The sequence below is a fragment of the Carica papaya genome, chromosome 5, assembly GCF_054855325.1.
Source record: "Carica papaya isolate Zhongbai chromosome 5, ASM5485532v1, whole genome shotgun sequence".
NCBI lineage: Eukaryota > Viridiplantae > Streptophyta > Magnoliopsida > Brassicales > Caricaceae > Carica > Carica papaya.
The window spans coordinates 30,619,459-30,640,620 of NC_142313.1; the positions used below are offsets into that span (position 1 = coordinate 30,619,459).

Genomic DNA, 21,162 nt, shown 5'->3' on the forward strand with positions numbered 1-21,162 from the left:
GGGAGGGGGGATGGAAGGAGAAAGAGTTTATGTATTTGCAGCGCAAAATTAAACGGGTGCGATCATACCAGCACTATTGCACCGGATCCCATCAGAACTCCGCAGTTAAGTGTGCTTGGGCGAGTGTAGTACTCGGATGGGTGACCTCTTGGGAAGTCCTCGTGTCGCACTAATTTTTTTTTCAGACGGGTCATTCGACGTTACGAGCGACTGGAACTAGGGTCCACTGGTTTATACGCAAATGTGAGTCAAGAAGCAGGGGCATTTTAATCGATATTAGAACGAGAAGGAGAGATGCAGAGTGCACGCACAAGGAAACAAATGACGGGAGGGGGGATGGAGGGAGAAAAAGTGTATGTATTTGCAGTACAGAATGAAACATGAGCAATCATACCTGCACCAATGCAACGGATTCTATCAGAACTCCGCAAGTTAAGGGTACTTGGGCGAGAGTAGCTCTAGGATGGGTGACCTCTTGCGAAGTCCTTATATTTTACCCATTTTCTTAGGAAGTCCTCGTGTTGCACCCATTTTTTTACAGATGATTCTTTCGACGATACGCGTGACTTGAATTATGGTCCTCAAGTTTATTCGCAAATGTGAGTCACGGCACCGTAGCATTTTACTTGATATTAGAACGAGCAAGGGAGGTGCAGTACGCACGCACAAGGAAACAAATGACGGGAGGGGGAAGAAAGGAGAAGGAGTTTATGTATTTGCAGCGCAGAATTAAACGGGTGCGATCATACCAGCACAAATGCAACTGATCCCATCAGAACTCCACAGTTAAGTGTGCTTTGGCGAAAGTAGTACAATGATGGGTTACCTCCTGGGAAGTTCTCGTGTTGCACCCATTTTCTTTTTTTCAGATGTGCCGTTCGACGTTACGCGCGAAATTAATTATGGTCCGCAGATTTATTCGCAAATGTGAGTCACGGCGCCGTGGCATTTTACTTGATATTTGAACGAGAACGAGAGGTGCAGTGCGCACGCACAAGGAAACAAATGACTGGAGGGGGAGGAAAGGAGAAGGAGTTTATGTATTTGCAGCCCGGAATTAAACGGGTGCGATCATACCAGCACTAATGTATCGGATCCCATCAGAACTCCGCAGTTAAGTGCGCTTGGGCGAGAGTAGTACTCGGATGGGTGACCTCCTGGTAAGTCCTCGTGTCGCACCAATTTTTTTTCAGACGGGTCGTTCCACGTTACGCGCGACTGGAACTATGGTCCGTTTGTTTATACGCAAATGTGAGTCAAGAAGTAGGGGCATTTTAATCCATATTAGAACGAGAGGGAGAGGTGCAGTGTGAACGCACAAGGAAACAATTGATGGGAGGGGGAGGGAAAGAGAAGGAGTGTATGTATTTTAAGCACGAAATGAAACAGGTGCGATCATACCAGCACTAATGCAACGGATTCTATCAGAACTCCGTAGGTAAGGGTGCTTGGGCGAGAGTAGTACTAGCATGGGTAACCTCCTACGAAGTCCTTATATTTCACCAATTTTCTTGTGAAGTCCTCGTGTTGCACTCATTTTTTTGCAGATGATTCTTTCGACGTTATGCGCGACTTGAATTATGGTCCTCAGGTTTATTCACAAATGTGAGTCACGTCGCTGTAGTATTTTACTTGATATTAGAACGAGAACGGGAGGTGCAGTGCGCACGCACAAGGAAACAAATGACGGGAGGGGGAAGAAAGGGGAATGAGTTTATGTATTTGCAGCGCAAAATCAAACAGTTGCGATCATACAAGCACTAATGCACCGGATCTCATCAAAACTTCGCATTTTAGTGTGCTTAGGCGAAAGTAGTACTCGGATGGGTGACCTGCTGGGAAGTCCTCGTGTCGCACTAATTTATTTTTTCAGACGGGTCGTTCGACGTTACGCGCGACTGGAACTAGGGTCCACTGGTTTATACGCAAATGTGAGTTAAGAAGCAGGGGCATTTTAATTGATATTAGAACGAGAAATAGAGATGCAGAGTGCACGCACAAGGAAACAAATGACGGGAGGGGGGATGGAGGGAGAAAAAGTTTATGTATTTGTAGCACATAATGAAACATGAGCAATCATCCAGCACCAATGAAACGGATTCTATCAGAACTCCGCAAGTTAAGGGCGCTTAGGCGAGAGAAGCACTAGGATGGGTGACCTCCTACGAAGTTCTTATATTTCACCCATTTTCTTAGGAAGTCCTCGTGTTGCACCCATTTTTTTACAGATGATTCTTTCGACGATACGCGCGACTGGAACTAGGCTCCTCAAGTTTATTCGCAAATGTGAGTCACGGCACCGTAGCATTTTACTTGATATTAGAACGAGCACGGGAGGTGCAGTACGCACGCACAAGGAAACAAATGACGGGAGGGGGAAGAAAGGAGAAGGAGTTTATGTATTTGCAGCGCAGAATTAAACGGGTGCGATCATACCAGCACAAATGCAACTAATCCCATCAGAACTCCGCAGTTAAGTGTGCTTTGGCGAAAGTAGTACAATGATGGGTTACCTCCTGGGAAGTTCTCGTGTTGCACCCATTTTCTTTTTTTCAGATGTGTCGTTCGACGTTACGCGCGACTTTAATTATGGTCCGCAGATTTATTCGCAAATGTGAGTCACGGCGCTGTGGCATTTTACTTGATATTTGAACGAGAACGAGAGGTGCAGTGCGCACGCACAAGGAAACAAATGACGGGAGGGGGAAGAAAGGAGAAGGAGTTTATGTATTTGCAGCGCGAAATTAAACAGGTTCGATCATACCAGCACTAATGCACCGGATCCCATCAGAATTCCGCAGTTAAGTGTGTTTGGGCGAGAGTAGTACTCGGATGGGTGACCTCCTGAGAAGTCCTCTTGTCGCACTAATTTTTTTTTTCAGACAGGTCGTTCGACGTTACGCTTGACTGGAACTACAGTCCACTGGTTCATACGCAAATGCGAGTCAAGAAGCAGGGGCATTTTAATCGATATTAGAAAGAGAAAGAGAGATACAGAGTGCACGCACAAGGAAACTAATGACGGGAGGGGGGATGGAGGAAGAAAAAGTGTATGTATTTACAGTGCAGAATGAAACATGAGCAATCATACTAGCACTAATGCAACGGATTCTATCAGAACTCCGCAAGTTAAGGGTGCTTGGGCGAGAGTAGCACTAGGATGGGTGACCTCCTGCGAAGTCCTTATATTTCACCCATTTTCTTAGGAAGTCCTCGTGTTGCACCCATTTTTTTGCAGATGATTCTTTCGACGATACGCGCGACTTGAATTATGGTCCTCAGGTTTATTCGCAAATGTGAGTCACCGCACCGTAGCCTTTTACTTGATATTAGAACGAGCACGGGAGGTGCAGTGCGCACGCACAAGGAAAGAAATGACGAGAGGGGGAAGAAAGGAGAAGGAGTTTATGTATTTGCAGCGCGAAATTAAACAGGTGCGATCATACCAGCACTAATGCACCGGATCCCATCAGAACTCCGCAGTTAAGTGTGCTTGGGCGAGAGTAGTACTCGGATGGGTGACCTCCTAGGAAGTCCTCGTGTCGCACTAATTTTTTTTCAGACGGGTCGTTCGACGTTAAGCGCGACTGGAACTAGGTTCCGCTGGTTTATACACAAATGTGAGTCAAGAAGCAGGGGCATTTTAATCGATATTAGAACGAGAAGGAGAGATGCAGAGTGCACGCACAACGAAACAAATGACAGGAGGGGGGATGGAGGGAGAAAAAGTGTATATATTTGCAGCGCAGAATGAAACATGAGCAATCATACAAGCACCAATGCAACGGATTCTATCAGAACTCCGTAAGTTAAGGGTCCTTGGGCGAGAGTAGCACTAGGATGGGTGACCTCTTGCGAAGTACTTATATTTCACCCATTTTCTTAGGAAGTCCTCGTGTTGCACCCATTTTTTTGCAGATGATTCTTTTGACGATACGCGCGACTTGAATTATGGTCCTCAGGTTTATTCGCAAATGTGAGTCACGGAACCGTAGCATTTTACTTTATATTAGAACGATCACGGGAGGTGTAGTGCGCACACATAAGGAGACAAATGACGGGAGGGGGAAGAAAGGGGAAGTCCTCGTGTCGCACCAATTTTTTTTCAGACGGATCGTTCGACGTTACGCGCGATTGGAACTGGGGTCCGCTGGTTTATACGCAATTGTGAGTCAAGAAGCAGGGGCATTTTAATCGATATTAGAACGAGAAGGAGAGGTGCAGTGTGAAAGCACAAAGAAACAATTGATGGGAGGGGGAGGGAAGGAGAAGGAGTGTATGTATTTTCAGCACGAAATGAAACAGGTGCAATCATACCAGCACTAATGCAACGGATTGTATCATAACTCCGTAGGTAAGGGTGCTTGGGCGAGAGTAGTACTAGCATGGGTTACCTCCTGCGAAGTCCTTATATTTCACCCATTTTCTTGTGAAGTCCTCGTGTTGCACCCATTTTTTTGCAGATGATTCTTTCGACGTTACTCGCGACTTGAATTATGGTCCTCAGGTTTATTCGCAAATGTGATTCACGGCGCTGTAGCATTTTACTTTATATTAGAACGAGAACGAGAGGTGCAGTGCGCACGCACAAGGAAACAAATGACGGGAGGGGGAAGAAAGGGGAATGAGTTTATGTATTTGCAGCGCGAAATTAAACTGGTGCGATCATACCAGCACTAATGCATCGGATCCCATCAGAACTCCGCAGTGAAGTGTGCTTGGGCGAGATTAGTACTTGGATGGGTGACCTCCTGGGAAGTCCTCGTGTCCCACCAATTTTTTTTCAGACGGGTCGTTCGATGGTATGCGCGTCTGGAACTAGGGTCCGCTGGTTTATACATAAATGTGAGTCAAGAAGTAGGGGCATTTTAATCGATATTAGAATGAGAATGAGAGGTGAAGTGTGAACGCACAAGGAAACAAATGACGGGAGGGGGAAGAAAGGAGAAGGAGTGTATGTATTTATAGTGCGAAATTAAACAGGTGCGATCATACCAGCACTAAAGCTCCGGATCCCATCAGAACTCCGCAGTTAAGTGTGCCTGGGCAAGAGTAGTACTCGGATGGGTGACCACTTGGGAAGCCCTCGTGTTGCACATATTTTTTTTCGGATGGGTTGTTCGACGTTAAGCGCGAATGGAATTATAAACCGCTAGTTCATTTGCAAAGGTGAGTCACGGTGCCGGGGCATATTACTTGATATTAGAACGAGAAGGAGAGATGCAGAGTGTATGCACAAGGAAACAAATGAAGGGAGGAGGGATGGAGGGAGAAAAAGTGTATGTATTTGCAGCGCAGAATGAAACATGAGCAATCATACCAACACCAATGCAACGGGTTCTATCAGAACTCCGCAAGTTAAGGGTGTTTGGGCGAGAGTAGCACTAGCATGGGTGATCTCCTGCGAAGTCCTTATATTTCACCCATTTTCTTAGGAAGTCCTCGTGTTTCACCCATTTTTTTGCAGATGATTCTTTCGACGATACGTGCGACTTGAATTATGGTCCTCAAGTTTATTCGCAAATGTGAGTCACGGCACCGTAGCATTTTACTTGATATTAGAACGAGCACGGGAGGTACAGTGCGCACGCACAAGGAAACAAATGACGGGAGGGGGAAGAAAGGGGAATGAGTTTATGTATTTGCAGCGCAAAATTAAACGGGTGCGATCATACCAGCACTATTGCACCGGATACCATCAGAACTCCGCAGTGAAGTGTGTTTGGGCGAGATTAGTACTCGGATGGGTGACCTCCTGGGAAGTCCTCGTATCGCAACAATTTTTTTCCAGATAGGTCGTTCGACTTTACGCGCGACTGGAACTAGGGTCCGCTGGTTTATACGCAAATGTGAGTCAAGAAGCAGGGGCATTTTAACGGATGGTATCAGAACTCCGTAGGTAAGGGTGCTTGGGCGAGAGTAGTACTAGCATGGGTTACCTCCTGCGAAGTCCTTATATTTCACCCATTTTCTTGTGAAGTCCTCGTGTTGCAACCATTTTTTTGCAGATGATTCTTTCGACGTTACGCGCGACTTGAATTATGGTCTTCAGGTTTATTCGCAAATGTGAGTCGCGGCGCTGTAGAATTTTACTTGATATTAGAACGAGAACGGGAGGTGCAGTGCGCACGCACAAGGAAACAAATGACGGGAGGGGGAAGAAAGGGGAATGAGTTAATGTATTTGGAGCACAAAATTAAACGGGTGCGATCATACCAGCACTATTGCAACGGATCCCATCAGAACTCCGCAGTTAAGTGTGCTTGGGAGAGATTAGTACTCGGATGGGTGACCTCCTGGGAAGTCCTCGTGTCGCACCAATTTTTTTTCAGACGGGTCGTTCGACGTTACGCAAATGTGAGTCAATAAGCAGGGGCATTTTAATCGATATTAGAACGAGAATGAGAGGTGAAGTGTTAACGCACAAGGAAACAAATGACGGGAGGGGGAAGAAAGGAGAATGAGTGTATGTATTTGCAGCGCAAAATTAAATAGGTGCGATAATACTAGCACTAAAGCCCCGGATCCCATCAGAACTCCGCAGTTAAATGTGTTTGGGCGAGAGTAGTACTCGGATGGGTGACCTCCTGGGAAGTCCTCGTGTCGCACCAAATTTTTTTCAGATGGGTCGTTCGACGTTACGCGCGACTGGAACTAGGGTCCGCTGGTTTATACGCAAATGTGAGTCAAGAAGCAGGGGTATTTTAATCGATTTTAGAATGAGAAGGAGAGGTGCAGTGTGAACGCACAAGGAAACAATCGATGGGAGGGGGAGGGAAGGAGAAGGAGTGTTTGTATTTTCAGTACGAAATGAAACAGGTACGATCATACCAGCACTAATGCAACGGATTGTATCAGAACTCCGTAGGTAAGGGTGCTTGGGCGAGAGTAGTACTAGCATGGGTTACCTCCTGCGAAGTCCTTATATTTCACCATTTTCTTGTGAAATCCTCGTGTTGCACCCATTTTTTTGCAGATGATTCTTTCGACGTTACACGCGACTTGAATTATGGTCCTCAGGTTTATTCTCAAATGTGAGTCACGGTGCCGTTGCATTTTACTTGATATTAGAACGAGAACGGGAGGTGCAGTGCGCATGCACAAGGAAACAAATGACGGGAGGGGGAAGAAAGGAGAAGGAGTTTATCTATTTGCAGCGCAAAATTAAACAGGTGCGATCATACCAGCACTAATGCACCAGATCCCATCAGAACTCCGCAGTTAAGTGTGCTTTGGGGAGAGTAGTACTCGGATTGGTGACCTCATGGGAAGTCCTCGTGTCACACCAATTTTTTTTCAGACGGGTCGTTCGACGTTACGCGCGTCTGGAACTAGGGTCCGCTGGTTTATACGCAAATGTGAATCAATAAGCAGGGGCATTTTAATCGATATTAGAACGAGAATGAGAGGTGCAGTGTGAACGCACAAGGAAACAATTGATGGGAGGGGGAGGGAAGGAGAAGGAGTGTATGTATTTTCAGCACGAAATGAAACAGGTACGATCATACCAGCACTAATGCAACGGATTCTATCAGAACTCCGTAGGTAAGGGTGCTTGGGCGAGAGTAGTACTAGCATGGGTTACCTCCTGCGAAGTCCTTATATTTCACCCATTTTCTTGTGAAGTACTCGTGTTGCACCCATTTTTTTGCAGATGATTCTTTCGACGTTACGCGGGACTTGAATTATGGTCCTCAGGTTTATTCGCAAATGTGAGTCACGGCACCGTGGCATTTTACTTGATATTAGAACGAGAACGGGAGGTGCAGTGCGCACGCAAAAGGAAACAAATGACGGGAGGGGGAAGAAAGGGGAATGAGTGTATGTATTTGCAGCGCGAAATTAAACAGGTGCGATCATACCAGCACAAATGCATCGGATCCCATCAGAACTCCGCAGTTAAGTGTGCTTTGGCGAAAGTAGTACAATGATGGGTTAACTCGTGGGAAGTTCTCGTGTTGCACCCATTTTCTTTTTTTCAGATGTGCCGTTCGACATTACGCGCGACTTTAATTATGGTCCGCAGATTTATTCGCAAATGTGAGTCACGGCGCCGTGGCATTTTACTTGATATTTGAACGAGAACGAGAGGTACAGTGCGCACGCACAAGTAAACAAATGACGGGAGGGGGAAGAAAGGAGAAGGAGTTTATGTATTTGCAGCGTGAAATTAAACAGGTGCGATCATACCAGCACTAATGCACCGGATCCCATCAGAACTCCGCAGTTAAGTGTGTTTGGGCGAGAGTAGTACTCGGGTGGGTGACCTCTTGGGAAGTCCTCGTTCCGCACCAATTTTTTTTTCAGGCGGGTCGTTCGACGTTACGCCCGACTGGAACTAGGGTCCGCTGGTTTATATGCAAATGTGAGTCAAGAAGTAGGGGCATTTTAATCGATTTTAGAAGGAGAAGGAGAGGTGCAGTGTGAACACACAAGGAAACAATTGATGGGAGGGGGAGGGAAGGAAAAAAGTGTATGTATTTACAGCGCAGAATGAAACAAGTGCGATCATACCAGTACTAATGCAACGGATTCTATCAGAACTCCGTAGGTAAGGGTGCTTGGGCGAGAGTAGTAATAGCATAGGTTACCTCCTGCCAAGTCCTTATATTTCACCCATTTTCTTGTGAAGTCCTCGTGTTGCACCCATTTTTTTGTAGATGATTCTTTCGACGTTACGCGCGACTTGAATTATGGTCCTCAGGTTTATTCGCAAATGTGAGTCACGGCGCTGTAGCATTTTACTTGATATTAGAACGAGAACGGGAGGTGCAGCGCGCACGCACAAGGAAACAAATGACGGGAGGGGGAGGAAAAGAGAAGGCGTGTATGTATTTGCAGCGCGAAACTAAACAAGTGCGATCATACCAGCACTAAAGCCCCGGATCCCAACAGAACTCCACAGTTAAGTGTGCTTGGGCGAGATTAGTACTCGGAAGGTTGACCTCCTGGGAAGTCTTCGTGTCGCACAAATCTTTTTTCAGATTTGTCGTTCGACGTTACGCGCGTCTGCAACTAGGGTCCGCTGGTTTATACGCAAATGTGAGTCAAGAAGCAGGGGCATTTTAATCGATATTAGAACGAGAATGAGAGGTAAAGTGTGAACGCACAAGGAAACAAATGACGGGAGGGGGAAGAAAGGAGGAGTGTATGTATTTGCAGCGCAAAAGTAAAGAGGTGCGATCATAACAGCACTAAAGCCCCGGATCCCATCAGAACTCCGCAGTTAAGTGTGTTTGGGCGAGAGTAGTACTCGGATTGGTGACCACCTGGGAAGCCATCGTGTTGCACCTATTTTTTTTTGGATGGGTTGTTCGACGTTACGCGCGAATGGAATTATAATCCGCTGGTTCATTTGCAAAGGTGAGTCACGGTGCCGGAGCATATTACTTGATATTAGAACGAGAAAGAGAGATGCAGAGTGCAGGCACAAGGAAACAAATGACGGGAAGGTGGATGGGAGGAGAAAGAGTGTATGTATTTGCAGTGCAGAATGAAACATGATGGATCATACCAGCACTAATGCAACGGATTCTATCAGAACTCCGCAGTTAAGGGTGCTTGGGCGAGAAAAGTACTCGGATGGGTGACCTCCTGCGAAGTCCTTATATTTCACCCATTTTCTTGGGAGGTCCTCGTGTTGCACCCATCTTTTTGCAGATGATTCTTTTGACATTACGCGGAACTTGATTTATGGTCCGCATGTTTATTCGCAAATGTGAGTCACGGCGCCGTGGCATTTTACTTGATATTAGAACGAGTACGGGAGGTGCAGTGCGCACGCACAAGGAAACAAATGACAGGAGGAGGAAGAAAAGAGAAGGAGTGTAAGTATTTGAAGTGCAAAATTAAACAAGTGGCATCATACCAGGACTAATGCACTGGATCCCATCAGAACTATGCAGTTAAGCGTGCTTGGGCGAGAGTAGTACTCGGATGGATGACCTCTTGGGAAGTCCTCGTATTGCAACAATTTTTTTTCAGATGGGTCGTTCGAAGTTACGCGCGACTGGAACTATGGTCCACTGGTTTATATGCAAATGTGAGTCAAAAATCAGGGGCATTTTAATCGATATTAGAACGAGCATGGGAGGTGTAGTGCGCACGCACAAGGAAACAAATGACGGGAGGGGGAAGAAAGGAGAAGGACTTTATGTATTTGCAGCGCAGAAATAAACGGGTGCGATAATACCAGCACTAATGCACCGGATCCCCTCAGAACTCCGTAGTTAAGTGTGCTTGGGTGAGAGTAGTACTCGGATGGGTGACCTCCTGGGAAGTTCTCGTGTCGCACCAATTTTTTTTCAGACGGGTCGTTCGACGTTACGCGCGACTGGAACTAGGGTCCGCTGGTTTATACGCAATTGTGAGTCAAGAAGCAGGGGTATTTTATTCGATATTAGAACGAGAAGGAGAGGTGCAGTGTGAACGCACAAGGAAACAATTGATGGGAGGGGGAGGGAAGGAGAAGGAGTGTATGTATTTTCAGCACGAAATGAAACAGGTGCGATCATACCAGCACTAATGCAACAGATTCTATCACAACTCCGTAGGTAAGGGTGCTTGGGCGAGAGTAGTACTAGCATGGGTTACCTCCTGCGAAGTCCTTATATTTCACCCATTTTCTTGTGAAGTCCTCGTGTCGTACCAATTTTTTTTCAGACGGGTCGTTCGATGTTACGCGCGTCTGGAACTAGGGTCCGCTGGCTTATATGCAAATGTGAGTCAAGAAGCAGGGGCATTTTAATCGATATTAGAACGAAAATGAGAGGTGAAGTGTGAATGCACAAGGAAACAAATGACGGAAGGAGGAAGAAAAGAGAAGGAGTGTATGTATTTGAAGCGCAAAATTAAACAAGTGGCATCATACAAGCACTAATGCACCGGATCCCATCAGAACTCTGTAGTTAAGTGTGCTTGGGCGAGAGTAGTACTCGGATGGGTGACCTCTTGGGAAGTCCTCGTATCGCAATAATTTTTTTTCAGATGGGTCGTTCGACTTTACGCGTGAGTGGAACAATGGTCCGCTGGTTTATACGCAAATTTGAGTCAAGAATCAGGAGTATTTTAATCGATATTAGAATAAGAACGAGAGTTGCAGTGTGAACGCACCAGGAAACAAATGATGGGAGGGGGGGAGGGAAGAAGGAGTGTATGTATTTTCAGCACGAAATTAAACAGGTGCGGTCACACCAGCACAAATGCACCGGATCCCATCAGAACTCCGCAGTTAAGTGTGCTTTGGCGAAAGTAGTACAATGATGGGTTACCTCCTGGGATGTTTTCGTGTTGCACCCATTTTCTTTTTTTCAGATGTGTCGTTCGATGTTATGCGCGACTTTAATTATGTTCCGCATATTTATTTGCAAATGTGAGTCACGGCGCCGTGGCATTTTACTTGATATTTGAACGAGAACGAGAGGTGCAGTGCGCACGCACAAGGAAATAAATGACGAGAGGGGGAAGAAAGGATAAGGATTTCATGTATTTGCAGTGCGAAATTAAGCAGGTGTGATCATACTAGCACTAATGCACCGGATCCCATCAGAACTCCGCAGTTAAGTGTGCTTGGGCGGGAGTAGTACTCAGATGGGTGACCTCCTGGGAAGTCCTCGTGTCGCACTAATTTTTTTTTAGGACGGGTCGTTCGACATTACGCACGACTTGAACTAGGGTCCACTGGTTTATACGCAAATGTGAGTCAAGAAGCAGGGGCATTTTAATCGATATTAGAACGAGAAGGAGAGATGCAGAGTGCACGCAAAAGGAAACAAATGACGGGAGGGGGGATGGAGGGAGAAAAAGTGTATGTATTTGCAGCGCAGAATGAAACATGAGCAATCATACCAGCACCAATGCAACGGATTCTATCAGAACTCCGCAAGTTAAGGGTGCTTGGGCGAGAGTAGCTCTAGGATGGGTGACCTCCTGCGAAGTCCTTATATTTCACCCATTTTCTTAGGAAGTTCTCGTGTTGCACCCATTTTTTTTGCAAATGATTCTTTCGACGATACGCGCGACTTGAATTATAGTCCTCAGGTTTATTCGCAAATGTGAGTCACGGCACCGTAGCATTTTACTTGATATTAGAACGAGCACGGGAGGTGCAGTGTGCACGCACAAGGAAACAAATGACGGGAGGGGGAAGAAAGGATAAGGAGTTTATGTTTTTGCCGCGCAGAATTAAAAGGGTGCGATCATACCAGCACTAATGCACCGGATCCCATCAGAACTTCGCAGTTAAGTGTGCTTGGGCGAGAGTAGAACTCGGATGGGTGACCTCCTGGTAAGTCCTCGTGTCGCACAAATTTTAATTTCAGACGGGTCGTTCGACGTTACGCGAGACTGGAACTAGGCTCCGCTGGTTTATACACAAATGTGAGTCAAGAAGCAGGGGCATTTTAATCCATATTAGAACGAGAAGGAGAGGTGCAGTGTGAACGCACAAGGAAACAATTGATGGTAGGGGGAGGGAAGGAGAAGGAGTGTATGTATTTTCAGCACGAAATGAAAGAGGTGCGATCATACCAGCACTAATGTAACGGATTCTATCAGAACTCCGTAGGTAAGGGTGCTTGGGCGAGAGTAGTACTAGCATGGGTTACCTCCTGCGAAGTCCTTATATTTCACCCATTTTCTGGTGAAGTTCTCGTGTTGCACCCATTTTTTTTTCTTTAGATGTGCCGTTCGACGTTACGCGCGACTTTAATCATGGTCAGCATATTTATTCGCAAATGTGAGTCACGGCGCCGTGGCATTTTACTTGATATTTGAACGAGAACGAAAGGTGCAGTGCGCACGCACAAGGAAACAAATGACGGGAGGGGGAAGAAAGGAGAAGGAGTTTATGTATTTGTGGCGTGAAAAATAAGGTGCGATCATACCATCACTAATGCACCGGATCCCATCAGAACTCCGCAGCTAAGTGTGCTTGGGCGGGAGTAGTACTCGGATGGGTGACCTCCTGGGAAGTCCTCGTGTCGCACTAATTTTTTTTTTCTGATGGGTTGTTCGACGTTACGCGCGACTAGAACTAGGGTCCACTGATTTATACGCAAATGTGAATCAAGAAGCATATGCATTTTAATCGATATTAGAACGAAAAGGAGAGATTCAGAGTGCACGCACAAAGAAACAAATAACGGGAGGGGGGATGGAGGGAGAAAAAGTGTATGTATTTGAAGCGCAGAATGAAACATGAGCAATCATACCAGCGCCAATGCAACGGATTCTATCAGAACTCCGCAAATTAAGGATGCTTGGGTGAGAGTAGCACTAGGATGGGTGACCTCCTGCGAAGTCCTTATATTTCACCCATTTTCTTAGGAACTCCTCGTGTTGCACCCATTTTTTTGCAGATGATTCTTTTGACGATACGCGCGACTTGAATTATGGTCCTCAGGTTTATTCGCAAATGTGAGTCACGGCGCTGTAGCATTTTACTTGATATTAGAACGAGAATGGGAGGTGCAGTGCGCACGCACAAGGAAACAAATGATGGGAGGGGGAAGAAAGGGGAATGAGTTTATGTATTTACAGCGCAAAATTAAATAGGTGTGATCATACCAGCACTAATGCACCGGATCCCATCAGAACTCCGTAGTGAAGTGTGCTTAGGCGAGATTAGTACTCGGATGGGTGACCTCCTGGGAAGTCCTCGCGTCGCACTAATTTTTTTTTCCAGACGGGTCGTTCGACGTTATGCGCGACTGGAACTAGGATCCACTGGTTTATACTCAAATGTGAGTCAAGAAGCAGGGGCATTTTAATCGATATTAGAACAAGAAGGAGAGATGCAGAGTGCACGCACAAGGAAACAAATGACGGGAGGGGGGATGGAGGGAGAAAAAGTGTATGTATTTGCAGCGCAGAATGAAACATGAGCAATCATAGCAGCACCAATGCAACGGATTCTATCAGAACTCCGCAAGTTAAGGGTGCTTGGGCGAGAGTAGCACTAGGATGGCTGACCTCTTGCGAAGTCCTTATATTTCACCCATTTTCTTAGGAAGTCCTCGTGTTGCACCCATTTTTTTGCAGATGATTCTTTCGACGAGGTGCAGTGTGCACGCACAAGGAAACAAATGACGGGAGGGGGAAGAAAGGAGAAGGAATTTATGTATTTGCAGCGCAGAATTGAACGGGTGCGATCATACCAGCACTAATGCACCGGATCCCATCAGAACTCCGCAGTTAAGTGCGCTTGGGCGAGAGTAGTACTCGGATGGGTGACCTCCTGGGAAGTTCTCGTGTCGCACCAATTTTTTTTCAGACGGGTCGTTCGACGTTACGCGCGACTGGAACTGGGGTCCAATGGTTTATATGCAAATGTGAGTCATGAAGCAGGGGCATTTTAATCGATATTAGAACGAGAAAGAGAGGTGCAGTGTGAACGCACAAGGAAACAATTGATGGGTGGGGGAGGGAAGGAGAAGGAGTGTATTTATTTTCAGCACGAAATGAAACAAGTGCGATGATACCAACACTAATGCAGCGGATTCTATCAGAACTCCGTAGGTAAGGGTGCTTCGGCGAGAGTAGTACTAGCATGGGTTACCTCCTGCGAAGTCCTTATATTTCACGCATTTTCTTGTGAAGTCCTCGTGTTGCACCCATTTTTTTGCAGATGATTCTTTCGACGTTACGCGCGACTTGAATTATGGTCCTCAGGTTTATTCGCAAATGTAAGTCACGGCACCGTAGTATTTTACTTGATATTAGAACGAGCACGGGAGGTGCAGTGCGCACGCACATGGAAACAAATGACGGGAGGGGGAAGAAAGGAGAAGGAGTTTATTTATTTGCAGCGCGAAATTAAACGGGTGCGATCAAACCAGCACTATTGCACGGTATCCCATCAGAACTCTGTAGTTAAGTGTGTTTGGGCGAGAGTTGTACTCGGATGGGTGACCTCCGGGGAAGTCCTTGTGTTGCACCAATTTTTTTTCAGACGGGTCGTTCGACATTACGCGCGACTGGAACTATGGTCCGCTGGTTTATACGCAAATGTGGGTCAAGAATCAGGGGTATTTTAATCGATATTAGAACGAGAAGGAGAGGTGCAGTGTGAACGCACAAGGAAACAAATGATCGGAGGGGGGAGGGAAGAAGGAGTGTATGTATTTTCAGCATGAAATTAAACAGGCGCGATCATACCAGCACTAATGCATCGGATTCTATCAGAACTCCGTAGGTAAGGGTACTTGGGCGAGAGTAGTACTAGCATGGGTTACCTCCTGCGAAGTCCTTATATTTCACCCATTTTCTTGTGAAGTCCTCGTGTTGCACCCATTTTCTTTTTTTCAGATGTGCCGTTCGACGTTACGTGCGACTCTAATTATGGTCCGCAGATTTATTCACAAATGTGAGTCACAGCGCCGTGGCATTTTACTTGATATTTGAACGAGAACGAGAGGTGCAGTGCGCACGCACAAGGAAACAAATGACGGGAGGGGGAAGAAGGAGAAGGAGTTTATGCATTTGCAGCGCGGAATTAAACGGCTACGATCATACCAGCACTAATGCACTGGATCCCCTCAAGACTCTGCAGTTAAGTGTGCTTGGGCGAGAGTAGTACTCGGATGAGTGACCTCCTGGGAAGTCCTCGTGTCGCACCAATTTTTTTTCAGACGGGTCGTTCGACGTTACGCGCGACTGGAACTGGGGTCTGCTGGTTTATACGCAATTGTGAGTCAAGAAGAAGGGGCATTTTAATCGATATTAGAACGAGAAGGAGAGGTGCAGTGTGAACGCACGAGGAAACAATTGATTGGAGGGGGAGGGAAGGAGAAGGAGTGTATGTATTTTCAACAAGAAATGAAACAAGTGCGATCATACCAGCACTAATGCAACGGATTCTATCAGAACTCCGTAGGTAAGGGTTCTTGGGCGAGAGTAGTACTAGCATGGGTTACCTCCTGCGAAGTCCTTATATTTCACCCATTTTCTTGTGAAGTCCTCGTGTAGCACCCATTTTCTTTTTTTCAGATGTGCCGTTCGACGTTACGTGCGACTTTAATTATGGTCCGCAGATTTATTCGCAAATGTGAGTCACAGAGCCGTGGCATTTTACTTGATATTTGAACGAGAACGAGAGGTGTAGTGCGCACGCACAAGGAAACAAATGACGGGAGGGGGAAGAAGGAGAAGGAGTTTATGTATTTGCAGCGCGGAATTAAACGGCTGCGATCATACCAGCACTAATGCACCGGATCCCCTCAAAACTCTGCAGTTAAGTGTGCTTGGGCGAGAGTAGTACTCGGATGAGTGACCTCCTGGGAAGTCCTCGTGTCGCACCAATTTTTTTTCAGACGGGTCGTTCGACGTTACGCGCGACTGGAACTGAGGTCTGCAGGTTTATACGCAATTGCCAGTCAAGAAGAAGGGGCATTTTAATCGATATTAGAACGAGAAGGAGAGGTGCAGTGTGAACGCACAAGGAAACAATTGATTGGAGGGGGAGGGAAGGAGAAGGAGTGATGTATTTTCAGCAAAAAATGAAACAGGTGCGATCATACCAGCACTAATGCAACGGATTCTATCAGAACTCCGTAGGTAAGGGTGCTTGGGCGAGAGTAGTACTAGCATGCGTTACCTCCTGCGAAGTCCTTATATTTCACCCATTTTCTTGTGAAGTCCTCGTGTTGCACCCATTTTCTTTTTTTCAGATGTGCCGTTCGACGTTACGCGCGTCTGGAACTAGGGTCCGCTGGTTTATACGCAAATGTGAGTCAATAAGCAGGGGCATTTTAATCGATATTAGAACGAGAATGAGAGGTGAAGTGTTAACGCACAAGAAAACAAATGACGGGAGGGGGAACAAAGGAGAATGAGTGTATGTATTTGCAGCAGAAAATTAAATAAGTGCGATAATACTAGCACTAAAGCCCCGGATCCCATCAAAACTCCGCAGTTAAATGTGTTTGGGCGAGAGTAGTACTTGGATGGGTGACCTCCTGGGAAGTCCTCGTGTCGCACCAAATTTTTTTCAGACGGGTCGTTCGACGTTACGCGCGACTGGAACTCGGGTCCGCTGGTTTATACGCAAATGTGAGTCAAGAAGCAGGGGTATTTTAATCGATTTTAGAATGAGAAGGAGAGGTGCAGTGTGAACGCACAAGGAAACAATCGATGGGAGGGGGAGGGAAGGAGAAGGAGTGTTTGTATTTTCAGTACGAAATGAAACAGGTACGATCATACCAGCACTAATGCAACGGATTGTATCAGAACTCCGTAGGTAAGGGTGCTTGGGCGAGAGTAGTACTAGCATGGGTTACCTCCTGTGAAGTCCTTATATTTCACCCATTTTCTTGTGAAGTCCTCGTGTTGCACCCATTTTCTTTTTTTCAGATGTGCCGTTCGACGTTACGCGCGACTTTAATTATGGTCCGTAGATTTATTCGCAAATGTGAGTCACGGCGCCGTGGCATTTTGCTTGATATTTGAACGAGAACGAGAGGTGCAGTGCGCACGCACAAGGAAACAAATGACGGGAGGGGGAAGAAAGGAGAAGGAGTTTATGTATTTGCAGCACTGAATTAAACGGGTGCGATCATACCAGCACTAATGCACCGAATCCCATCACAACTCCGCAGTTAAGTGTGCTTGGGCGAGAGTAGTACTCGAATGGGTGACCTCTTGGGAAGTCCTCGTGTCGCACCAATTTTTTTTCAGACGGGTGGTTCGACGTTACGCGCGTTTGGAACTAGGGTCCGCTGGTTTATACGCAAATGTGAGTCAAGAAGCAGGGGCATTTTTATCGATATTAGAACGAAAATGAGAGGTGAAGTGTGAACGCACAAGGAAACAAATAATTAGAGGGGGGGAGGGAAGAAGGAGTGTATGTATTTTCAGCACGAAATTAAACAGGTGCGGTCACACCAGCACAAATGCACCGGATCCCATCAGAACTCCGCAGTTAAGTGTGCTTTGGCGAAAGTAGTACAATGATGGGTTACCTCTTGGGAAGTTCTCGTGTTGCACCCATTTTCTTTTTTCCAGATGTGTCGTTCGACAGTCGCGCGACTTTAATTATGGTCCGTAGATTTATTCGCAAATGTGAGTCACGGCGCCGGGGCATTTTACTTGATATTTGAACGAGAACGAGAGGTGCAGTGCGCACGCACAAGGAAACAAATGACGGGAGGGGGGATGGAAGGAGAAAAAGTGTATGTATTTGCAGTGCAGAATGAAACATGAGGGATCATACCAGCACTAATGCAACGGATTCTATCAGAACTCTGCTGTTAAGGGTGCTTGGGCGAGAAAAGTACTCGGACGGGTGACCTCCTGCAAAGTCCTTATATTTCACCCATTTTCTTGGGAGGTCCTCGTGTTGCACCCATCTTTTTGCAGATGATTCTTACGACGTTACGCGCGACTTGATTTATGGTCCGCAGGTTTATTCGCAAATGTGAGTCACGGCGACGTGGCATTTTACTTGATATTAGAACGAGTACGGGAGGTGCAGTGCGCACGCACAAGGAAACAAATGACGGGAGGAGGAAGAAAAGAGAAGGAGTGTATCTATTTGGAGCGCAAAATTAAACAAGTGGCATCATCCCAGCACTAATACACTGGATCCCATTAGAACTCTGCAGTTAAGTGTGCTTTGGCGAGAGTAGTTCTCGGATGGGTGACCTCTTGGGAAGTCCTCGTATCGCAACAATTTTTTTTCAGATGGGTCGTTCGACGTTACGCGTGACTAAAACTATGGTCCGCTGGTTTATACGCAAATGTGAGTCAAGAATCAGGGGCATTTTAATCGATATTAGAACGAGAAGGAGAGGTGCAGTGTGAACGCACAAGGAAACAAATGATGGGAGGGGGGGAGGGAAGAAGGAGTATATGTATTTTCAGCACAAAATTAAACAGGTGCGGTCACACCAGCACAAATGCACCGGATCCCATCAGAACTCCGCAGTTAAGTTTGCTTTGGCGAAAGTAGTACAATGATGGGTTACCTCCCGGGAAGTTCTCGTGTTGCACCCATTTTCTTTTTTTCAGATGTGCCGTTCGACGTTACGCACGACTTAAATTATCGTCTGCAGATTTATTCGCAAATGTGAGTCACGGCGCCGTGGCATTTTACTTGATAGTAGAACGAGAACAGGAGGTGCAGTGCGCACGCACAAGGAAACAAATGACGGGAGGGGGAAGAAAGGGGAATGAGTTTATGTATTTGCAGCGCAAAATTAAACAGGTGCGATCATACCAGCACTAATGAACCGGATCCCATCAGAACTCCGCAGTGAAGTGTGCTTGGGCGAGATTAGTACTCGGATGGGTGACCTCTTGGGAAGTCCTCGTGTTGCACCAATTTTTTTTCAGACGGGTCGTTCGACGTTACGCGCGTCTAGAACTAGGGTCCGCTGGTTTATATGCAAATGTGAGTCAAGAAGGAGGGGCATTTTAATCGATATTAGAACGAGAAGGAGAGATGCAGAGTGCACGCACAAGGAAACAAATGACGGGAGGGGGGATGGAGGGAGAAAAAGTGTATGTACTTGCAGCGCAGAATGAAACATGAGCAATCATACCAGCACCAATGCAACGGATTCTATCAGAACTCCGCAAGTTAAGGGTGCTTGGGCGAGAGTAGCACTAGGATGGGTGACCTCCTGCGAAGTCCTTATATTTCACCCATTTTCTTAGGAAGTCCTCGTGTTGCACCCATTTTTTTGCAGATGATTCTTTCGACGATAAGCGCGACTTAAATTATGGTCCTCAGGTTTATTCGCAAATGTGAGTCACAGTGTTGTAGCATTTTACTTGATATTAGAACGAGAACGGGAGGTGCAGTGCGCATGCACAAAGAAAGAAATGACGGGAGGGGGAAGAAAGGGGAATGAGTTTATGTATTTGCAGCGCAAAATTAAACAGGTGCGATCATACCAGCATTAATGTACCGGATCCCATCACAACTCCGCAGTTAAGTGTGCTTGGGCGAGAGTAGTACTCGAATGGGTGACCTCCTGGGAAGTCCTCGTGTCGCACCAATTTTTTTTCAGATGGGTCGTTCGATGTTACGCGCGTTTGGAACTAGGGTCCGCTGGTTTATACGCAAATGTGAGTCAAGAAGCAGGGGCATTTTAATCGATATTAGAACGAAAATGAGAGGTGAAGTGTGAACGCACAAGGAAACAAATGACGAGAGGGGGAAGAAAGAAGAAGGAGTGTATGTTTTTGCAGCGGGAAATGAAACAGGTGCGATCATACCAGCACTAATGCAACGGATTCTATCAGAACTCCGTAGGTAAGGGTGCTTGGGCGAGAGTAGTACTAGCATGGGTTACCTCGTTCGAAGTCCTTATATTTCACCAATTTTCTTGTGAAGTCCTCGTGTTGCACCCATTTTTTTGCAAATGATTCTTTCGACGTTACGCGCGACTTGAATTATGGTCCTCTGGTTTATTCGCAAATGTGAGTCACGGCACTGTAGCATTTTACTTGATATTAGAGTGAGAACGGGAGGTGCAGTGCGCACGCACAAGAAAACAAATGACGGGAGGGGGAAGAAAGGGGAATAAGTTTATGTATTTGCAGCGCAAAATTAAACAAGTGCGATCATACCAGCACTAATGCACTGGATCCCATCAGAACTCCGCAGTGAAGTGTGCTTGGGCGAGATTAGTATTCAGATGGGTTGTTCGACGTTACACGGGAATGGAATTATAAACCGCTGGATTATTTACAAAGGTGAGTCACAGTGCCGGGGCATATTACTTTATATTAGATCGAGAAAGAGAGATGCAGAGTGCACGCACAAGGAAACAAATGACGGGAGGGGGGATGGGAGGAGAAAGAGTGTATGTATTTGCAGTGCAGAATGAAACAGGTGCGATCATACCAGCCCTAATGCAACGGATTCTATCAGAACTACGTAGGTAAGGGTGCTTAGGCGAGAGTAGTACTAGCATGGGTTACCTCCTGCGAAGTCCTTATATTTCACCCATTTTCTTGTGAAGTCCTCCTGTTGCACCCATTTTTTTGCAGATGATTCTTTCGTCGTTACGCGCGACTTGAATTATGGTCCTCAGGTTTATTCGCAAATGTGAGTCACGGTATTGTAGCATTTTACTTGATATTAGAACGAGAACAGGAGGTGCAGTGCGCACACACAAGGAAACAAATGATGGGAGGGGGAAGAAAGGGGAATGAGTT

At 46.3% G+C, this 21,162-nt stretch overlaps 6 non-coding genes and 27 pseudogenes across 6 annotated transcripts; all 33 read left to right on the forward strand.

Annotated features, from left to right (window-relative positions):
* Positions 1–54: 54 nt before the first annotated feature.
* LOC148263121 (5S ribosomal RNA) lies at positions 55–173 on the forward strand. The gene has a single exon (XR_015819708.1). It is a non-coding gene; the product is annotated as a 5S ribosomal RNA (ribosomal RNA).
* Positions 174–735: 562 nt separating this feature from the next.
* Positions 736–854, forward strand: LOC148263122 (5S ribosomal RNA; annotated as a pseudogene).
* Positions 855–1,063: 209 nt separating this feature from the next.
* Positions 1,064–1,182, forward strand: LOC148263123 (5S ribosomal RNA; annotated as a pseudogene).
* A 1,240-nt stretch (positions 1,183–2,422) lies between these two features.
* Positions 2,423–2,541, forward strand: LOC148263124 (5S ribosomal RNA; annotated as a pseudogene).
* Positions 2,542–2,750: 209 nt separating this feature from the next.
* Positions 2,751–2,869, forward strand: LOC148263125 (5S ribosomal RNA; annotated as a pseudogene).
* Positions 2,870–3,432: 563 nt separating this feature from the next.
* On the forward strand, positions 3,433–3,551 carry LOC148263126 (5S ribosomal RNA). Its single transcript, XR_015819633.1, has one exon. It is a non-coding gene; the product is annotated as a 5S ribosomal RNA (ribosomal RNA).
* Positions 3,552–4,657: 1,106 nt separating this feature from the next.
* Positions 4,658–4,776, forward strand: LOC148263127 (5S ribosomal RNA; annotated as a pseudogene).
* A 205-nt stretch (positions 4,777–4,981) lies between these two features.
* Positions 4,982–5,100, forward strand: LOC148263128 (5S ribosomal RNA). Its single transcript, XR_015820702.1, has one exon. It is a non-coding gene; the product is annotated as a 5S ribosomal RNA (ribosomal RNA).
* Positions 5,101–5,661: 561 nt separating this feature from the next.
* LOC148263129 (5S ribosomal RNA) lies at positions 5,662–5,780 on the forward strand (annotated as a pseudogene).
* A 422-nt stretch (positions 5,781–6,202) lies between these two features.
* LOC148263130 (5S ribosomal RNA) lies at positions 6,203–6,321 on the forward strand (annotated as a pseudogene).
* Positions 6,322–6,493: 172 nt separating this feature from the next.
* Positions 6,494–6,612, forward strand: LOC148263131 (5S ribosomal RNA; annotated as a pseudogene).
* Positions 6,613–7,170: 558 nt separating this feature from the next.
* On the forward strand, positions 7,171–7,289 carry LOC148263132 (5S ribosomal RNA; annotated as a pseudogene).
* A 559-nt stretch (positions 7,290–7,848) lies between these two features.
* On the forward strand, positions 7,849–7,967 carry LOC148263133 (5S ribosomal RNA; annotated as a pseudogene).
* A 209-nt stretch (positions 7,968–8,176) lies between these two features.
* LOC148263134 (5S ribosomal RNA) lies at positions 8,177–8,295 on the forward strand (annotated as a pseudogene).
* Positions 8,296–8,854: 559 nt separating this feature from the next.
* On the forward strand, positions 8,855–8,973 carry LOC148263135 (5S ribosomal RNA; annotated as a pseudogene).
* Positions 8,974–9,175: 202 nt separating this feature from the next.
* On the forward strand, positions 9,176–9,294 carry LOC148263136 (5S ribosomal RNA; annotated as a pseudogene).
* A 561-nt stretch (positions 9,295–9,855) lies between these two features.
* On the forward strand, positions 9,856–9,973 carry LOC148263137 (5S ribosomal RNA; annotated as a pseudogene).
* Positions 9,974–10,178: 205 nt separating this feature from the next.
* Positions 10,179–10,297, forward strand: LOC148263138 (5S ribosomal RNA; annotated as a pseudogene).
* A 560-nt stretch (positions 10,298–10,857) lies between these two features.
* LOC148263139 (5S ribosomal RNA) lies at positions 10,858–10,975 on the forward strand (annotated as a pseudogene).
* A 204-nt stretch (positions 10,976–11,179) lies between these two features.
* Positions 11,180–11,298, forward strand: LOC148263140 (5S ribosomal RNA; annotated as a pseudogene).
* A 209-nt stretch (positions 11,299–11,507) lies between these two features.
* Positions 11,508–11,626, forward strand: LOC148263141 (5S ribosomal RNA). Its single transcript, XR_015819903.1, has one exon. It is a non-coding gene; the product is annotated as a 5S ribosomal RNA (ribosomal RNA).
* A 563-nt stretch (positions 11,627–12,189) lies between these two features.
* Positions 12,190–12,308, forward strand: LOC148263142 (5S ribosomal RNA; annotated as a pseudogene).
* Positions 12,309–12,870: 562 nt separating this feature from the next.
* Positions 12,871–12,989, forward strand: LOC148263143 (5S ribosomal RNA). The gene has a single exon (XR_015819837.1). It is a non-coding gene; the product is annotated as a 5S ribosomal RNA (ribosomal RNA).
* A 563-nt stretch (positions 12,990–13,552) lies between these two features.
* LOC148263144 (5S ribosomal RNA) lies at positions 13,553–13,671 on the forward strand (annotated as a pseudogene).
* A 471-nt stretch (positions 13,672–14,142) lies between these two features.
* Positions 14,143–14,261, forward strand: LOC148263145 (5S ribosomal RNA). Its single transcript, XR_015820976.1, has one exon. It is a non-coding gene; the product is annotated as a 5S ribosomal RNA (ribosomal RNA).
* Positions 14,262–14,820: 559 nt separating this feature from the next.
* Positions 14,821–14,939, forward strand: LOC148263146 (5S ribosomal RNA; annotated as a pseudogene).
* A 1,241-nt stretch (positions 14,940–16,180) lies between these two features.
* Positions 16,181–16,299, forward strand: LOC148263147 (5S ribosomal RNA; annotated as a pseudogene).
* A 562-nt stretch (positions 16,300–16,861) lies between these two features.
* Positions 16,862–16,980, forward strand: LOC148263148 (5S ribosomal RNA; annotated as a pseudogene).
* Positions 16,981–17,543: 563 nt separating this feature from the next.
* Positions 17,544–17,662, forward strand: LOC148263149 (5S ribosomal RNA; annotated as a pseudogene).
* Positions 17,663–17,866: 204 nt separating this feature from the next.
* Positions 17,867–17,985, forward strand: LOC148263150 (5S ribosomal RNA; annotated as a pseudogene).
* Positions 17,986–18,871: 886 nt separating this feature from the next.
* LOC148263151 (5S ribosomal RNA) lies at positions 18,872–18,990 on the forward strand (annotated as a pseudogene).
* Positions 18,991–19,199: 209 nt separating this feature from the next.
* On the forward strand, positions 19,200–19,318 carry LOC148263152 (5S ribosomal RNA; annotated as a pseudogene).
* A 561-nt stretch (positions 19,319–19,879) lies between these two features.
* On the forward strand, positions 19,880–19,998 carry LOC148263153 (5S ribosomal RNA; annotated as a pseudogene).
* The last annotated feature ends 1,164 nt before the right edge of the window (positions 19,999–21,162 follow it).